The sequence below is a fragment of the Neoarius graeffei genome, chromosome 8, assembly GCF_027579695.1.
Source record: "Neoarius graeffei isolate fNeoGra1 chromosome 8, fNeoGra1.pri, whole genome shotgun sequence".
Lineage (NCBI taxonomy): Eukaryota > Metazoa > Chordata > Actinopteri > Siluriformes > Ariidae > Neoarius > Neoarius graeffei.
In genome coordinates, this window is record NC_083576.1 from 84,111,124 (window position 1) to 84,130,243 (window position 19,120).

Consider the following 19,120-nt stretch of genomic DNA (forward strand, 5'->3'; position numbering starts at 1 on the left):
AAAAATAGATACAACTAAACAGTCAGATAAATAGATAAAGTTATAACAAGAACACAAGATTATTTTAATAGGAAAAAACAAACTATTAATGCAAAAAATATATTATTATTAGAAAAATAGATACAACTAGACAAACAGATAAATAAATAAAATACACAAAAATAGAACAAACAAAATGACGATAGAATAAATTAAATGAACGTCCGTGCAAAGTAGTTTTCCCACAATATTATCATTAATATCACACAACAACATTATAAACTATATACAAAACAATTTGAACTATTAGACAAACAGATAAAACTTGAATAAATAAAAGGCAAATAAATGCTTGCACGCGCGCACACACACACACCATTATGAATGATGTTTTTATATTTCATTTTCACCTGTTGCCAGGTGCGTTTGGCACTGCTGTTGCCTCTGAAATGTTCACAGGACATTCACCAACTTAGTCAAAGGGACTGAACAGTCAGTCATCCTAATTCATGTGACTCTGTGCACATCAGCTTAAGTAGGCTACTCCATGAATTTACCATACCAAATTTTATTCAGGATTTTTCGGACATTAAACAAGCTACATATGACTGAGGCCACGTCGAAGGACCATTTTCTGTGACTTGTGATTGATCATGAAGCTTTCTCTCATCCTATACTTCTGTTCTGGAACATGTAGAAGGGAGAATGTACTTGCGCATTTACCCGATCGGCAATTCGTTGCCAACATGCTTGCCGCTCCTTATTGGCAGCCGCTGTGTTAGATTTTGCTCTTAATGTTGCTTTGAACTCCTCGTAGCTTTGCATTATGACAGCGCATTCTTCCTCCGTGAAGTACGGCGACCGTGCCATTGTGAACAGTGGTGATTTGCGCTGATAACCTCCCCTTTAACGTGAACGCGCATTAACCCTGATTAGGTTAACACAGGTTCAACAAATCAACTTCATAACTGGCGTCGTAGTACTGTTTAACCCTAAACAAGATAACCAGGTTTTGTCAACCCCGGTTTAGCGGGGGAACCCTGAGTTGCTTCTGGGTAGGTTAACCTCCGTTCGTAGTACAGGGCCCAGGTTTTGTCAACCCCGGTGTAGCGGGGGAACCCTGGGTTACTTCTGGGTAGGTTAACCTCCGTTCGTAGTACAGGGCCCTGATCTGCCCATGCTTTAGCATAAAAAAGAACAATAATTTCTAATTGAGATAAATGTTTCAAGTAATCCTGAGATTGAAATAATATCGCACAACCCTATAAGGACAATTGATTTAAAAATGCCCAAATGCAGCAACATTGGGTGTTTTCACACACACTGGTCTGAACATTTTCATTTTTCAGCTAGTGCACACGTTTCTTTTCACTCTGATCCAAATGCCAAACCACTGACAGGGCATCATGTTACCATGACAGGGCGTCATGTTACCATGATGACTGAAAAACACGTGCTCTTAAAAAGTCTCGCATGTTACTGTCTTCACACCACACCACAGCTCCGATTTCCCAAGCTGAAAAAAAAAATTAAAGCAGCCCCAGGTCCGACGCTACTAGTACCTAGCCATCGAGCCACCTAACTCATCTCTGTGTGTGCGTGTGTGTCACTGACACACATAGACTGACGGACGGGCTGACGCTACCCCCCCACACCCCAACTGATCACTCTGACAGATCGATCTACCAGTACTGTTGTAAACAAAAGAAAAACAAAGTCCTGCACTCAGCACCTTACCCATTTTGGCCCTTTTTTGGAACATGGCGCCAATATTTTGGGACAAAGTAGCAGCAGATTTCTTGCGTTTTCTGTCTTTATCTTCTTTTATAGAAGGCTACCGCGTGACGTCACCGTACCGCGAGATTGTGCTAGGGCGCCATATTGGAAGACCAAGTACATGCATACATACATACTCACAATATAAAACGAAGTACGAGCGAGAGTAAAGTGACACGATGGCTGATAATTCTGGTTATGTGAGTACATTACCAGCTGCAGAAAGGGCACGGTATGTGGAGAAACTGGCTGTGATTGATGGGTTTGACCCATATGATAAGACTCGGGGCAAGGGAGAGTGGATTTTTTTATTTCATAATTTATTTTTAATTTACTACTTATCTGTTTTTATTTATATATCGCTGAGGGTAGGGTCTGAGCTGAGGATGGGCCAATGTCTCCTCACTATCTCTTCAAAAAGCTTGCTCAGTGGCGAGTACTGCGTAATGCAGGATAGCCTATTGTCAGGGGCCCTATCTATCAGTCAGTTTAATAGGATACGTCGCATCTGCAGCTCTGACCTAGACTACACAAGGCAATGTAGTGCTATGTCCGAGCGCTTTAGGGAGCGCGAGTACTCTGAACATTGGATTAATAATGCAGTAGAGAGGTTCCACAACATCGACCAAGAGACGTGTCTTAATAGAAAAAGACACAGGGCCCCTGACAATAGGCTATCCTGCATTACGCAGTACTCGCCACTGAGGAAGCTTTTTGAAGAGATAGTGAGGAGACATTGGCCCATCCTCAGCTCAGACCCTACCCTCAGCGATGCCTCGATTAGACAGCCCCCACATTTTGTATATAAGCGTTCATTCAATATACGCAACCTTGTCGTTAATGCCGACCGACCACCAGACCACGCACGGAGATTTCCTCCCCTTCCTGATGGCAACTATAGGTGCGGAAATTGCGCGCAATGTAATTCTTTCAACCACCCGCACACTGGGAAGCCTTTTAAAATAAAAGGCGTTATTTTATGCAATACACGAAATGTAATTTATATGATTAAATGTCCCTGCGGATTAGCCTATATAGGCAAAACAACAAGGTGTTTAAAAACGCGCATCGCAGAGCATAGAAGCAACATACGGTTGAATGATGAGAAGAACCCTGTAGCTGTCCATTTTAACACGTTTAAACACAAGCTCGCAACCCTTCAATATATTGGCATTGAACATGTTGCCACACCTAGACGTGGGGGTGATGTTGATAATCTCCTTTTAAGACGCGAGGCTTTTTATATATATACCTTGAACACCATTGCACCTAAGGGAATGAATATGTATTTTGATTTAAAACCTTTTTTGTAATTGATTTTCACATGATATGTATTTTATATGTTGGTGTACTATATTCACATCTTTTTAATCTTTCAAACTTGCAAATGTTTTTTGGTTTTGCCTTTTGTATGACTGGTACAGGTTAAGACACCTGTCTGTCTAATTGATTGGCACCTTTGGGTGCCTTGCCTGGGTGGGTGTAGAGTAGGGTCATGTGATATAAGCCACAGCCTCTTCCTGTTACCCATATGCCTGATGAAGATCCAGGGTGATCGAAACGTTGCTTAGTTTTTATTTAAATAAAGTTTATTTTTTGGAGCGTATCCAGCAGTGTGCAGACCTACTTTCTTTTATTGTCTGATACTTTTGTCTGGCACCTGCAAAGAGTTTTTGGATGTGCGCACCCTACTCAAACGAACACCCTAACACAGCACAAAAGTTTACCATTGTAGGTTTTTGATGAACCAAGTGCCTCATGGGTTCACATACCACGCGCTGCCGTTATTTCCCCCTAATCACGAGTTTGTTGGTCTTCCAATATGGCGCAGGGTTTGTTTACTTCCGGTTTCGGGTGACGTCAGTGAAAGGGGTCTAATGGGGGCATTACCGCCACCCACTGGATTGGGGTGTAAAGCAGTCTGAACAAAACGTGTAAACATAAACATAGGAGAAATGAACCCGTTTTTCTAACACGTCCTCACTTAGTCTACTTTTCTTTTTTGATTAGTCTGGATTTGATATTGTAAATTTAAATGTGAATCAATGTATATTCATCGGACATGAACAAATGAATAAATCTTGAGTAATCTTGAGGGGCGTGTGTGTCCGGGGGGGGGATCGAACGAACCCTCCGATCCCCCCTGGCTACGGGCCAGGGGCTTTCCTTTCACTTTATCAATCTGACAGCTTAGAATGTAGCCCAGGCCCGATCATACTGTTGCCACTATTATGTTATTTACCAGCTGGGAGGTCCGTATCGTGAAATACCGTGACCGAGGTCTTGAAAGGACTGAGCAAGGCCATCTGGGCCGAGGTCAGTATTCAAGGCCGAGGTCACGGTATTTCACCATACGGACCGACCTTAAGCTGGTAAATAATATATTTATTTTTTTCTCTTACCAAATTCTAACAGAAAACAAGAACACCCGAAAGGGAAAACCGAGCCGAGCCACCATTTTGAATTCTCATTCACGACTGTCATGAAAATTGCTTCCTCCTCGGTATACAAGTGCACTTCCATGGCAGGGAGAAAAAAACCCTACATTTTGCTGACTATGTAGTCCTCTATTTATACAAAATTGAGTCAGTCATTCAGGATTCAGACATGTTTTTGCTCAGTGTTGGCAGCAGTTAGAGCTTTTTAGCTTTCTCCTGAAATGTTTTATTTCTTCTTCCTCAGGGTAGTAAAACTCGCTTTCGCTGTGAAGACTGTCATCGCTATCCATGCTGTAAAATTAATGCTATTCTAAGAAAAATGCGAAAATAAATGTTGACAAAATTGCTACTATGTTTGTTGTTGTGAACAAGCGAGTCGCCACTAATTATGTGACTTATGAAGTTCATTGGTTGGACCAGCTCTTATGTAAAGGTTTCATACGAAAGGGGGTGAATACCTATGCACATTCCAGATTTGTTTTTTATCTTAATTATTGTTTGCGTCACAATAAAAAAATTGCACATTTAACGTGGTAGGCATGTTGTGTAAATCAAGTGGTGGGAACCCCCCCCCAAAAACGCATTTTAATTCCAGCTTTTAATGTGACAAATCAGGACAAACACCAAGGGGGATGAATACTTTTGCAAGACACTATGTACTGTTCTTATGCTGATGTGTACATGAAAAGGACACACTCTTGACAAGATTGATATTACCCAAGGCTTAGATAATGTAAAACAGGAGCATTGACAAAATCATGACCTAAGGAACAGATACGTGTACATTACGAGTTAGCAAAATACAAACACTTACGCATTACGAGTGAACAAAGACTCTTACTGAAATCACAGTCAATTGATTTGATGTTACTGATTAAATCTTGTATAATAACCATGGAAAAATACAAGAGAAAATATATTAGTAGACGATGGGCAAAAAGACTTGAACTAAAAGGTTGGTTTTGTTTCTATTTACATGTGACTCAAGTTTACTAGCGAGTAAAATTTCTGGTTGCTCACTGGTTGTGTTCTAGTGTAATGCTGCTGGATCACACTGATATTAGTATTGCAGTTAATGCCTGACTTGTGTGATGACTACTGAAGTTCAAGCAAAAAAATAAATAAATGCAATCAATGGTCTAATTTTAAAGACTGCGATAAGTTTACATATACTGCCTTCCACAAAAAGTCAAGATAAATATAAAATGAAATATACCTTTCAAAACATAGATTAATTGCAGGAAGAACAGTAATAAACAAACATAATTTGACAACTTGAAATCTGTTGGGTAAAACTCCACACTATGAGCAGTGATATGGCTTCTCTCCTGTGTGAATGCAATGTCTCAGAGTTCATGCACTCGTGCGTCTTAAATGCAACTGAATAAATAAATGTGTTGCCTCTCTGTAAGCAGTGATTCTACTTTTTTCTGGTGCGAATGCACAGGTAAATGCAGAGAAAACCCTAATGAGTAAAACGCTTTCCACACTGTCAGGAGTGATGAGGCTTCTCTCCTGTGTGAATGCGCTGGTGTTGTTGGAGATTACTCTTTTGAGTAAAACTCTTTCCACACTGTGAGCAGTGATATGGCTTCTCTCCTGTGTGAATGCGCTGGTGTTGTTGGAGATGACTCTTCTGAGTAAAACTCTTTCCACACTGTGAGCAGTGATACGGCTTCTCCCCTCTGTGAATGCGCTGGTGCCGTTGGAGAGGAGTCTGATTTGTAAAACTCTTTCCACACTGTGAGCAGTGATATGGCTTCTCTCCTGTGTGAATCCGCTGGTGTGACTGAAGAGCACTCTTTTGAATAAAACTCTTTTCACACTGTGAGCAGTGATACGGCTTCTCCCCTCTGTGAATGCGCTGGTGCCGTTGGAGATGACTCTGATTTGTAAAACTCTTTCCACACTGTGAGCAGTGATATGGCTTCTCCCCTCTGTGAATGCGCTGGTGTATTTGGAGATTACTCTGATTTGTAAAACTCTTTCCACACTGTGAGCAGTGATATGGCTTCTCTCCTGTGTGAATGCGCTGATGTTTTTGGAGATAATCCTGTCGAGTAAAACTCTTTCCACACTGTGAGCAGTGATATGGTTTCTCTCCTGTGTGAATCCGCTGGTGTGACTGAAGAGCACTCTTTTGAGTAAAACTCTTTCCACACTGTGAGCAATGATATAGCTTCTCTCCTGTGTGAATCCGCTGGTGTGACTGAAGAGCACTCTTTTGAGTAAAACTCTTTCCACACTGTGAGCAGTGATAAAGATTCTCTCCTGTGTGAATGCTCTGGTGGTGTTGGAGATGACTCTTTTGAGTAAAACTCTTTCCACACTGTGAGCAGTGATATGGCTTCTCTCCTGTGTGACTCCGCTGGTGTGACTGAAGAGCACTCTTTTGAGTAAAACTCTTTCCACACTGTGAGCAGTGATAAAGATTCTCTCCTTTGTGAATGCGCTGGTGTTGTTGGAGATGACTCTTTTGAGTAAAACTCTTTCCACACTGTGAGCAGTGATAAAGATTCTCCCCTGTGTGAATGCGCTGGTGTTGTTGGAGAGCACTCTTTTGAGTAAAACTCTTTCCACACTGTGAGCAGTGATATGGCTTCTCTCCTGTGTGAATGCGCTGGTGACGCTGAAGATCACCCTGTAGAATAAAACTCTTTCCACACTGTGAGCAGTGATATGGCTTCTCCCCTGTGTGAATGCGCTGGTGTTGTTGGAGATGACTCTGATGAGTAAAACTCTTTCCACACTGGGAGCAGTGATATGGCTTCTCCCCTGTGTGAATGCGCCGGTGTTGTTGGAGATTACTATAATTAGTAAACCTCTTTCCACACTGTGAGCAGTGATATGGCCTCTCTCCTGTGTGAATGCGCTGGTGACGCTGAAGATAATTCCGTAGAATAAAACTCTTTCCACACTGTGAGCAGTGATGTGGCTTCTCCCCTCTGTGAATGCGCTGGTGTTGTTGCAGATTACGCTGATGAGTAAAATTTTTTCCACACTGGGAGCATTGATATGGCTCCTCTCCTGGGTAAACATGTTCATGTTGTTGAGCACTCCGATGACCAAAATTCGTTCCATGTCCTGAGCAATGGTAAATTTCCTTTTGGTCATCATTGTTAGAAGTGTCAGAACTGAGAGTATCAGATGACGTTGGCTGACTACTGAAGCCTTTGGAGGGGATCTGAAGACCATGTTTAACATCTCCCAATTCATATGGCTTCAAATACTCTTCATAGTAGCATCTCTGGATGTGTTTGCCTAGGTAAATGTGGGGTGATTAGGAAAAAGGTCATGTTGTGCAGGAAAAGAACTGCAACAGAGAGTTGTTTACTTCTGGACAAGTGAAAGAACAAAAATTTCAAAAAGTGAACATGATTAGAACAATTAGATTATAAAACGTAATATTATCCCAACGTAAAGGAATGTCTGAGGTTAAATAAAAACAATCAAAATTCTACAAGAATGAAGATTTACTAATCTGTAATTCAAATAACCAGCAACAAAGAATAAAGGGACCTCGGAATGGATTTCTTTGTCTACAATTTCACAAGGCTCAGGGTCACCAGCAGGGACTACAGAGGGCTGTTGGTGATGTCTAGGATGAACATATCTACTTAAGTGACACTTCACTTGACGCAAATCACACAGTTCATCAAACAGTTACCACTTCTCTGAAGTTAACTCCTGCCATGAAAACAAGTCGGACACCAGATGGTTTAGCACAGCGAAGTAAACAGCACAGAACAAAGTAAAGTGGGACAGGTCAGTATGTGCCGTACCAGATTAGAGAAGCTCACAGATCCTGTATCTTACATCATCAGAATAATGCAGTTCTGCAGTCCTCAAAGGAACTATTTCAATGTCAAATAATCCTCAACAGCAGCTTTAGCCAGCTTCTGAGGTGCTGAGACCAAACAAAAAACACAACATTTAAGAGCTAAGCTAAAGGAGCCTCTATTGAGGAATACTGGTAGATTCAATAAGGTGCTGGAACAGCCCAATGGGTTTGAGTGGCCAAAAAGTTTGCGTTTTTACATACTGATTTATGTACAGACTATATCGTTTAGTTTAATTTGCTTATTAATTTAAATTATACCCCAATTTAATAAAATTCAATTCTGTGAAATTTTGTGAAACTGTCAATTCATATTAATAGAATTTATTAAAGAAGTAAGCCAACATAAATACATAAATTAAGATGGATAAGACCAGTCATTTAGTTAAGAGAGAAATGCAAGTGTATAAAAAAGGGACACACTGCAATTGTTCAGATGGTGTACCAGCCAGTTTTATTTGTACCAAGTGAACAATAAGTGACTGATCTGGACTGGCTCAAGCTGCAATGTGCCATATATTCCCTAGTGTGTTGCATACCAGCATCAACATAGCACTGGGGCTGGCACATTGCTATAGGAGACACTTCAGGCTGAGAGTTCACAAAAAATAATTAATGAGCCCGAACGTAACCAGACTGTCAAAGAGCAAAAACCTGTCCTTCATCTTATCCACTCAGGTTTCTTGATCCCATCCACAACTAATTTTAAGAAAACAGTGCATTTCTTTTTTGTAAATAATTTTTCATTCCTTTTTCACCTGATGCTACACTTCTTTTTCAAACAATATTTTTGTTGAAAGACAGGACACAAATTTTTTCATAGTCCTCATCATGAAGTGACATGAAACGTTCGTACAATCTACAATATTTTGACATAATCAGCTTTGAGTTTATTCAGGGTCAACTGGAATTTGTCACTGATCTTTTCAAGATGGCGCCAGTGTGTGTGGCCTGCCGTCTGTCTCTGCCAGCGTTGTGTTTGTGCTGTATCTGTCACTTGACAGTCTAAATGTCTACTCACTACTAGTGTATGATCACCAAACACTGTTGGATATTCAAGTTTCTGCCAAAGATCTGGTGGGGTTTGATCATAGTGGACAAAAGTCTTTGCCCCCTTTCCTATCGGGGATTCCAGTTCACCTCTGCCGCGCCCCGGCTCCATCCCTCCGGCGTAAACGCCACCGCCGCTGGGGTAAACGCAGCGGTCGACAGGTGAGGTTGAAGGCCTGTTTGTCGCGCACTTCCAAGGTTTCTTGGATTAAGTATGGAGCGGTGCCTCGCCTCGTTTTTTCTCGACACTCGCTGGACCTTGTCGACGCCTGGCTGGTACCTGTCGTTGGCCCGGATGAGATGCTCCAGCCCCGTGGCCCCTGTTCTCCTCGGCCTCACTGGCGCGGGGCGAATTTGTACAATCTACAGCCTGTGTGTCGGGCCCCCCAGACAGTTACTACCGTGGATCCGCCGAGTCCTGCCAAGTTTGGGCTCGTCAATGCTAGGTCGCTCGCGAAAAAAACTTTCATCCTGAAGGATTTCTTTACTTCCCGAGGACTGGATTTTCTCTGTGTGACTGAGACGTGGCTAGCTGTTGGTGAGTCTAGCGCCCTCACAGAACTTCTATCTGGTGATTGCTGCTATTTTAACTCCCCACGGACCTCGGGCCGAGGAGGAGTAATACTGACTATTTATAAAAGTCATTATAAATGTAAGCAACTGTCTCTGTCATCCTCTTTTACCAGCTTTGAGATGAGTTTACTTGAACTGGCTCACCCTCACACAGTGTTGTGTGTTGTGGTCTACAGCCCTCCTAAATACAATAAGGACTTCATAAGTGACTTTTCTGATTTCCTGGCTGAAATTATGCCCGAGTATGACAGTGTCCTTATTGTTGGGGATTTTAATGTTCATGTGTGTTGTCCTGATAAGCCAATGGTGAAGGACTTTCTTCACCTCATTGACTCTTAATCTAGTACAGTCTGTTTCTGGTCCCACACAAGAACGTGGACACACACTCGATCTTGTTTTATCATATGGTTTGCCTGTTTTTAATTTGGAGATCTGTGACGCAGCGTTTTCAGACCATATGCCTGTACTGTTTGATATTGCTGTTGCCGGTAACACAGTTAAACCTCGCGCTGTTGCTGCCCAGTGCTGTCGCGTCATTAACCCTTCCACTGCTGGTCAGTTCTCGGCTGTTTTTAATCAGAGCTGTGTCGTTCCTGAATCAATGTGTAACGACACGGACGAGCTTAGTTCATGGTTTCACTCCTCCTGCCAAATTGTTTTAGACACTGTGGCTCCATTAAAAATCAGGCAGCCTAAAACTAAATGTGAACCCTGGCTAAATGACACTACTCGTGCTGTCAGACGCCAGTGCCGTAGAGCTGAGCACAAGTGGAAGAGAGACAAACTGCAAGTGTCTTTTCAAATGTTAAGACAGTGCTGGCGCAACTATCAGATAACTGTGAAAGCTGCTAAAGCTAAACATTTCTCTGATATTATTCTGTCAAACTGTCATAAGCCTCGTGTTCTGTTTAAGACTATCGACTCCGTTCTTAAATGCGCCGCAGACCGTTGGTATTGAGGCTTCGCCTGCTGTTTGTGAAGACTTTCTTCACTTTTTTATTGACAAGGTTGCTAGCATTAGGGCTCGAATTTCACCTTCTGCATATGACCCTTCAGTCTCTGTCCCCTGCTCAGCTGTCTTTGATAGGTTTAAGTCTGTGCCTCTGTCAGATTTACAGGACACTGTTGGTCATTTAAAGCCCTCAGGCTCTCCTAATGATGCTGTCCCCTCTCGATTATTTAAAGAGGTTTTTCCTACTGTGGGTCCATCTGTGCTTGCAGTTATTAACAGCAGTTTGTCCTCAGGTGTAGTCCCTAAAAACTTTAAACATGCAGTAGTGCAACCTTTAATAAAAAAAGTAGGCTTAGATTCTGCAGTTTTGGCTAATTATAGGCCTATTTCCAAACTGCCCTTCCTTTCAAAACTCCTCGAAAAGACAGTCTACAATCAATTAATGTCCTTTCTGGAGGAGCACAATATTCTTGAGGTTTTCCAATCTGGTTTTAAATCACTGCACAGCACAGAATCGGCTCTTTTAAGAGTTTTTAACGATATTCTTTTAACTTGTGATTCTGGTGAATGTGCTGTTCTTGTCCTTTTAGACCTAACTGCAGCATTTGACACTGTAGACCATGACATTTTAATTTCACGTTTGGAGCAGTGGGTGGGCATCAGTGGCATAGCACTGGAGTGGTTCAGGTCATACTTGGCAGATCGAACTTTCTGTGTGAGACTTGGTGACTCTGTATCGTCCTCTGCTCCTCTGTTATGTAGTGTCCCGCAGGGCTCAGTCTTAGGCCCTCTTCTCTTTTCTTTGTACCTACTCCCGCTTGGTTCTGTATTTAAGAAGCATGGTATTTCATTTCACTGTTATGCAGATGACACTCAGGTCTATATGCCTCTTAAAAAGAATCAAACATTCTCTGTAAGACCCTTACTTGAACGTCTTGATGACATAAAGGCCTAGATGGCTCTAAATTTTTTACATTTTAACGAAAAGAAGACAGAAGTGATTGTTTTTGGTGGCAGCTCCGAGACCCTCTGTCTAGATCTAGGTTCCTTGGCTCAATACCTAAAATCCAATATTACTAACTTGGGAGTTAAGGTGGACTCTGACCTTAGACTTGACAATCAGATCAAGACAGTTGTGAAGTTATCATCATCTGAGGCAGCTAGCCAAAATAAAGCCAATTCTTTCAAAGCAGCACTCTGAGACAGTAATCCATGCTTTTGTCACCCCACGGCTGGATTACTGCAATGCACTTTATGTGGGGGTTAGTGGGTCCTCCATTAACCATCTCCAGATGGTACAAAATGCTGCTGCACAACTTTTAATTGGCACATGCAAATATGACCACATTTCCCCCATTTTAGCCTCACTCCACTGGTTGCCCATATTCATTTTAAAATTCTTTTATTTGCTTTTAAATCTCTCAATTGTCTCACCCCTCCCTACCTCTCTGAATTGCTGCACTTATATTCACTCACCTGCTCTCTCAGGTCAGCTGATCAGCTGCTCTTGAGGGTGCCAAAAACTAAGCGCAAGCTCAGAGGGGACCGTGCTTTCGCTGTGGCAGCCCCTAAAATGTGGAATGATCTGCCTCTGCACATTAGACAAGCGTCTTCCTTGTCTGTTTTTAAATCCCTTCTTAAGACCCATCTCTTTTCCATGGCGTCTGACACCTTGTAAGATGTTGATTTTATTTTATTTATTTTATTTTCTGTTATTTTATTGTTTTGTTTTATAATATACCTGTTTTTATGGATGTTTTATGTCTTTTAATTTATCTTGTATTTATCATTGTATCATGTACAGCACATTGGTACCTTCTGGTTGTTTTTAAAGTGCTTTATAAATTAAGCTGGATTGGACTGGATGGGAAAGATGTTCTTTTTCCCATCACCAGTAATAGTTTACCGTGTGAGTAACGACCTAAAGTGCACTGGATGGTCTTGCCCGACAATACTCGAGTGAACTTTGGTCTTTTTTGACCAATCATACCTACTTTAATCAAAAGGTGCAGGTTATTTATTCATCCCTAGAATAATGTAGACTATAGCTGGGGCAGCCATGGCCTAAAAGTTAGAGAAGCAGCCTTGGGCCCAAGGGGTCGCTGGTTTGATTCCCTGAACCAGCAAGAAAAATATGGGGGGAGTAAATCATCAGCACTTTCCCCTCCCTCTGTATTCATGGCTGAATTGCCTTTGACCAACTGCTCCGCAGGTGCTGTAGCACAGCTGCCCACTGCTCTGGGTACGTGTGTGTGCTCACTGTTCACTTGTGTGCACATGCATGGGTTCACTGCTTCAGATGGGTTGAAGAGGAGACAGGAGGACTTTTGCTGTGCTTCAGTGTACATGTGACAAAATAAAGGCTTTTTTTTTTGGGGGGGGGAAATCACGAGAGTTTCTGACTTCATGTGAGCTATTGTCAGACTATACATGTTGGTCCTCATGCGTGACGGGATGCCAGTGCTTGATCTGGACAAACATTGACTGTCAAGGTTCCTCCACTTACAAACACACTGCCTGCCCCCCCCCCAAAAAAAAGGCCAGTGAAAGTAATATTTCATTGGATCACCTTTAGCTTTGATTATAGCACACAATCGGTACATTCAGGTAGTCAGCTAATTTCATTTTATTGGCACATAATGTTGCTGAGCTTAGACGTGATCAAATGAAGCAACCCAGATCGTAACACTGCCTCCAGAGGCTTGTCTATTGGCCACTATGCATGATGGGTGCATTGTTTCATGCACTTCCCTTCTTACCCTGACGCACCCATCTATACTCATCAAACCACATGATCTTTTTCAATTGCTCCATCACAAACTGAAACCTTTTCTTCCAATTTGCTTCACTAACAAGTGCTTCTCTTATAGCCACTCAGCCCTGAGGAAACGCTCTTACTTTCACTATTAAACATGGCCATGAGTTCTGCTGCTGATTTTTTACAGTTCAAATTCACCAAGACTTTAAGTGGTCTCCAATCATGGCAATTCAAAATTTTTTCAGACCATCATTTCATTCCACAAAGTTGATGGTCCACCATGGATACAGGACACTTAGTCCAACAACCATTTCGTCCAAAGCATTTTTCATACACACTATCAATTATTTTATATTTCATTTATTTGTTTGTTCAAAAAAAAGGAGGAATTCTCAACGGAATTTGACCGAAGCAAAATACATTTTCGTAGGATGTAATTTAACCACCTGCCACTCGCAAGTTGTGAAATCTAACGGCGAGTAAAGGTCACCTCAGACTCACCTTTCTCGGCGTGTGTTCAAAACGATGGGTTCCTACCTAGTATTCATGTAAAATTCAAGAAATATTCGACAAAAACTCCTTCCTCGCGCAGGACTCTAAGGCACACTCTGGACCTGACAACATTGGCTTTGAAATGATGGGCTATCCTGCTGCTGTACTGCTTCTTTGCTAGTCTGATGCCACGGGACAAGTTGGCTCTTACTGATCTCAGACCAGCCTCATCACCTGCTCTGAAAGCAGCCTTCCGGGCTTTCAGTAACCAAACATTGTGTTGTGTAAACCTGGTCCAGTGTGTTGTTTCCCTGTGTTGCAAAGTCAATGTGTTGATGTAACTGAGGAAACACTGTTTTGAGATTAGCGTGGTTGAAATCCCCAGCTACGATGAGAAGTCCCTCTGGATGGGCTGTCTGTTGGTCGCTGATGGCGCAGTACAGTTCACTCAGTCCCTTGTCCCTATCGTTGTTGTTGCAGCTGGGAGGAATGTAAACTGCAACAAGCAGGATGGCAGAAAACTCCCTCGGTAGATAGAAGGGCCGGCACTTGATGATCATAAACTCTACAAGGGGTGAACAGTGTCTGCAAACTACCACAGCGTCCTGACACCAAGCATCCCTGATGTAAACACAGACCCCGCCACCGCGGGTCTTACCTCCTTCAATGAGGGCTCTGTCTGCTCGATAGCATGTTAGCCAGTCGAGCTGGATGGCGGAGTCTGGTACGCTGTCGTTGAGCCATGTTTCCGTGAACACAAAAACACAGCACTCTCTCACAGCCTGCTGGGTCACTCTCAAAAGGTGAATATAGTCCAGTTTGATATCCAAGGAGCGTACATTGGTGAGTACGATGGACGGTATAGCCGGCTTGTGTGGATTAGCCATTAGCCTGGCCTGGATACCCCAGCGCTTTTGCCGCTTCTGCCTCCTCTCACACCGCCTACGGCGCTTCCTCTGTGGGTGTGCAGCAGTAGTGGGGGTCGATGTCAAAGCGGGCCGCCGGAGTAGGCCGAGGTCATGTAGCTCCTTAGTGTGCGCCGGGTTTAACTTACAGAAAAAAAAGTGTTGCGGATGTCAAAAAGAGTCCCACGGCTGTATGTGCGCCTTGGAACGGAGAAACGCGACGAAAACATACCATCACTCGAGCACACCGACGAAGACAAACATGTAAACACCACATTATCGGGACAGAGAGGGGCCGCTGCATGCGCACACGCCGCCATCTTGAAAAACTGAAACAGCTATATTGCCCTACTATACTGTCAGACTGCTGTTCCTGTTTACATTGTTCATTCTGTTTATATTGTCATTCGTCACATTCAAATTTATACCGTTAATTCTGTTTACACTGCCACATTTGCACTTTCTGGATTGCCACTGTCTTTTCTTAGATAGCTTTAGCTTGTGTGTGTAAATAACCCCCCCCCCCTTTTTTTAAGTTTATATCTTGTACCTATATTTTATATTTCATGTTTATTACTGTTTGCACCGCAGTTAAGAGGGAAACGCAATTTCAATTCTCTGTATGTCCTGCACATATGGTATTATTGACAATAAAGTTGACTTGGACTGCGTGCACGCCTTATTAAGACTGGCTATACGATGAATTAAACAGCTTCACTGGACTCAAAGCTCAGAGAGCAGCCTGTAATGGTAAGGGTTGCTTGTTTGCTTTACAAAAATGTTTTCCGCTTCGGTCAAATTCTATTGAGAATTCTTCTTTAGGATTGGTTTAAAAATATACAGCAATTTGTCGCATATTGTCACCTCACTATCACTAGGCATACATTTCCATTTATTACAGGGAGACGCTGTCATAAACCTGCTTAATGAACTCCTTTAAATTAATAATACACTTATTGAAACATTTTACTGATTAAGTCTGTGTTGGCCTTATTAAGACTGGCTATATGATGAATTAACTTCACTGGACTCAAAGCTCGGAGAGCAGCCTGTAATGGTCAGGGTCTACTTGTTTACGCCCCCTTACACCGCTCTTTTGTGTCAAAGTGCTCGTACTACGGCAGTTTTTTGCTTTACAAAAAATTGTTTATTTCCATTTATTACGGGGAGATGCAGTCATAAACCTGTTTAATGCACTCCCTTAAATGAATTATGGTTTGTTTATATCTCGATCTTGTTGCACACATTGTAACCACATATAAAATAATTGAAAGTGTGTATGAAAAAGGCTTTGGACAAAATGGTCATTGGAAAAAGTGTCCTGATCCCTTCACCACTATCCTTCCAGGTTTTAATAATGCGTTGGACAGTTATTAACCTCTCCACCCATCCATTATCTCTAGCCGCTTATCCTGTACAGGGTCGCAGGCAAGCTGGAGCCTATCCCAGCTGACTATGGGCGAGAGGCGGGGTACATCTTGGAAAAGTCGCCAGGTCATCACAAGGCTGACACATAGAGACAAACAACCATTCACACACACATTCACACCTACGGTCAATTTAGAGCCACCAATCAGCCTAACCTGCATGTCTTTGGACTGTGGGGGAAACCGGAGCACCCAGAGGAACCCACGCAGACACGGGGAGAACATGCAAACTCCACACAGAAAGGCCCTCGTCAGCCGCTGGGCTCGATCCCAGGACCTTCTTGCTGTGAGGCGACAGCACCACCACGCCGCCAATGTCAGCAATCACATTATTTTCTTTGCTTGATGCAGGCCAACAAACTGGCCCTTCTGAAAAACATTTACTTTGGACGATGGGATTCTTCCGACATGATCGTTTAAGAAATGAGAAGCTACTCACTGCATCAGTGAGAGTTTAAAGAACTGTTGCCAGCTGAAACGTTTGACTCACTGCAGTAATTATTGAAACAAAGCCTCTGAAGTATTTGCTTATTTTAATGGTAATGATGACTTTCTTTTGGCCAGGCAGTGAATAATTCAATCGAAGTGAAATGAATTGCAGTATGTATGGTGTACTTTACCATTCATGGAACACTTTTTGTTCCAGAGCTTGTGAAATGCAGGACTTAGTTCTTTGGCATACTCCTCATCATACCACACCAAGAGCTCCTGTTCTGGGTTAATGGGTCGACAGCAACGATACAGAATTCCCCCTCGATACTGAAACGCCACAAGATTCTGTTCTTCATCATTACGAGCACAATTCACATACCTAAAACAATAAGGCAAAGTGGCAGAAAAGGTAAAAAAAAAATCAGATCAGAGTTACAGACCAAGAAAAAGCATGGGGGAGATATCAGTGACCGGGAGAAAAAGTTCTCATCTCATCTCATTATCTCTAGCCGCTTCATCCTGTTCTACAGGGTCGCAGGCAAGCTGGAGCCTATCCCAGCTGACTACGGGCGAAAGGCGGGGTACACCCTGGACAAGTCGCCAGGTCATCACAGGGCTGACACATAGACACAGACAACCATTCACACTCACATTCACACCTACGGTCAATTTAGAGTCACCAGTTAACCTAACCTGCATGTCTTTGGACTGTGGGGGAAACCGGAGCACCCGGAGGAAACCCACGCGGACACGGGGAGAACATGCAAACTCCACACAGAAAGGCCCTCGCCGGCCACAGGGCTCGAACCCGGACCTTCTTGCTGTGAGGCGACAGCGCTAACCACTACACCACCGTGCCGCCCCGGAAGAAAAAGTTCTTCCAACAAATTAGGAACTGTAAAACCAATGACTAAGCAAAGACCCAACAACTGGTGTATTCCTCACCTCATCCAATTTGCATGCATTTCTCTTGTGGCATCTATGTACTCTTCACACTGCCTGCTCCTGCATATCTGTAGAAAAATTACACATTTATATTTTCTTCATTAACTTAATCCATGCCTTCAAATTAAATGACGAACACAGGAACGAGAATAATGGCTCATGCCAATATTATATTAAGCATTATGAAGGCAGAATTAAAAAGTTCTTTATTGTATGTTTAGTTTCACAGAACATGCTGACAACCTCTGAGGTGAATTTAGTAACCTTAAAAAAATACAGACAAGACTTTACATCAGAATTTAGGTGAAGGAAGTTTTTACTCGAAGGTTTTGTCTTTGACATGGCAAAGCTGTGCTGTTCAATCAGACTCTGATAAATATCCGTCCCTTGTGTTTTGGCCTCTAAACAGACAAACTTTAATGTCAGTTCTGTCATGAAATAGGTTTTGTACAAGTAGAAAATATTTTTCATAAGTATGTAGGTATAGTCCCTTTTAGAACTACAGCAGCCCGTCTCTTTAAGAAACTACATTTCCCATCAGCCAACTTCCGCGTTGACCTACGTCACGCCTGGGCGGGACGACCTACGTCACATCCTCCATGAAGGAATAAGTAACCCGGAAACTTCCAACTCGGTCTCTTTTGGCTCCGCGTGAACTCAGCACACGGACATAAGGAGGACCGCTCGCTCCGCCGAGCAAACCCAAGATAAAGACGTCTTTTCTTTTTTTCTTGCAAGATCCACGATTTAATGCGATTTCTTTGTTTACCACTGGCCCCGGTAAAAATCCAGAATCGCGCGATCTAACTCAGAGGAGTTACAACCGGTTTTTTGTTTGTCTATCAGTAACGTTACAAACTGCCGCCCAAGCAGTTAATTTAAAATTAGAAGCGACCGGATCCTTCTAATTAAATCACTGTGCACATTGTCTGATCAGAGACTTTCTTTTCATCACGAGCGACCACGCGTCGGACCAAGAAATCCTCTGCCTTCCATAGAAGCGACTCACGTGCTCCACAACGGTGAAACTCCAAAAGTCTCGGAACATCTCTTCATAATCTTGCATAGAGGCAAGATACTAAGACTGGAAAATTTTGGGCATAAACTAGTCTTAGGAATTAGCTTTTATGAAGCAGTGTGAATTTAAACTCAGCAACGGTTTAATTGTGTACACTGTAGACACTCGGTGTTGAATTGATTGTTCTATTTTGTTTTAATCTCTCAATTGTTTAATAGATAGGCTTTACATGCTCGATCTCTCTATTCCTGGCTAACACTTTAATTTCATTATTACACGTATCTTGGCCGCATCAAGATTTCAGTGGATTTAGTAATGCTATAAGCTAGTGAAATTAGCCTATGGCTAATTCTTTTGTCTCATTAGCATCCAGGGCTAATTGTATTGTCTCAAGGGACCACAAGGCCTCCACCACGTGGCGTTAGCTACCAGAGCTAATTCTTTTGTTTCCACACACACACACACACACACACATCTTAGTTAGCTATACAGAGCTAATCTTTTAACACCAACACGTGGTCACAAGGCCTCACACAC

General features: G+C 42.6%; 1 pseudogene; it reads right to left on the minus strand.

The window, feature by feature from the left end:
* Window positions 1–5,658: 5,658 nt before the first annotated feature.
* Window positions 5,659–19,120, minus strand: part of LOC132889951 (zinc finger protein 345-like) — a 29,654-nt pseudogene continuing 16,192 nt past the window's right edge.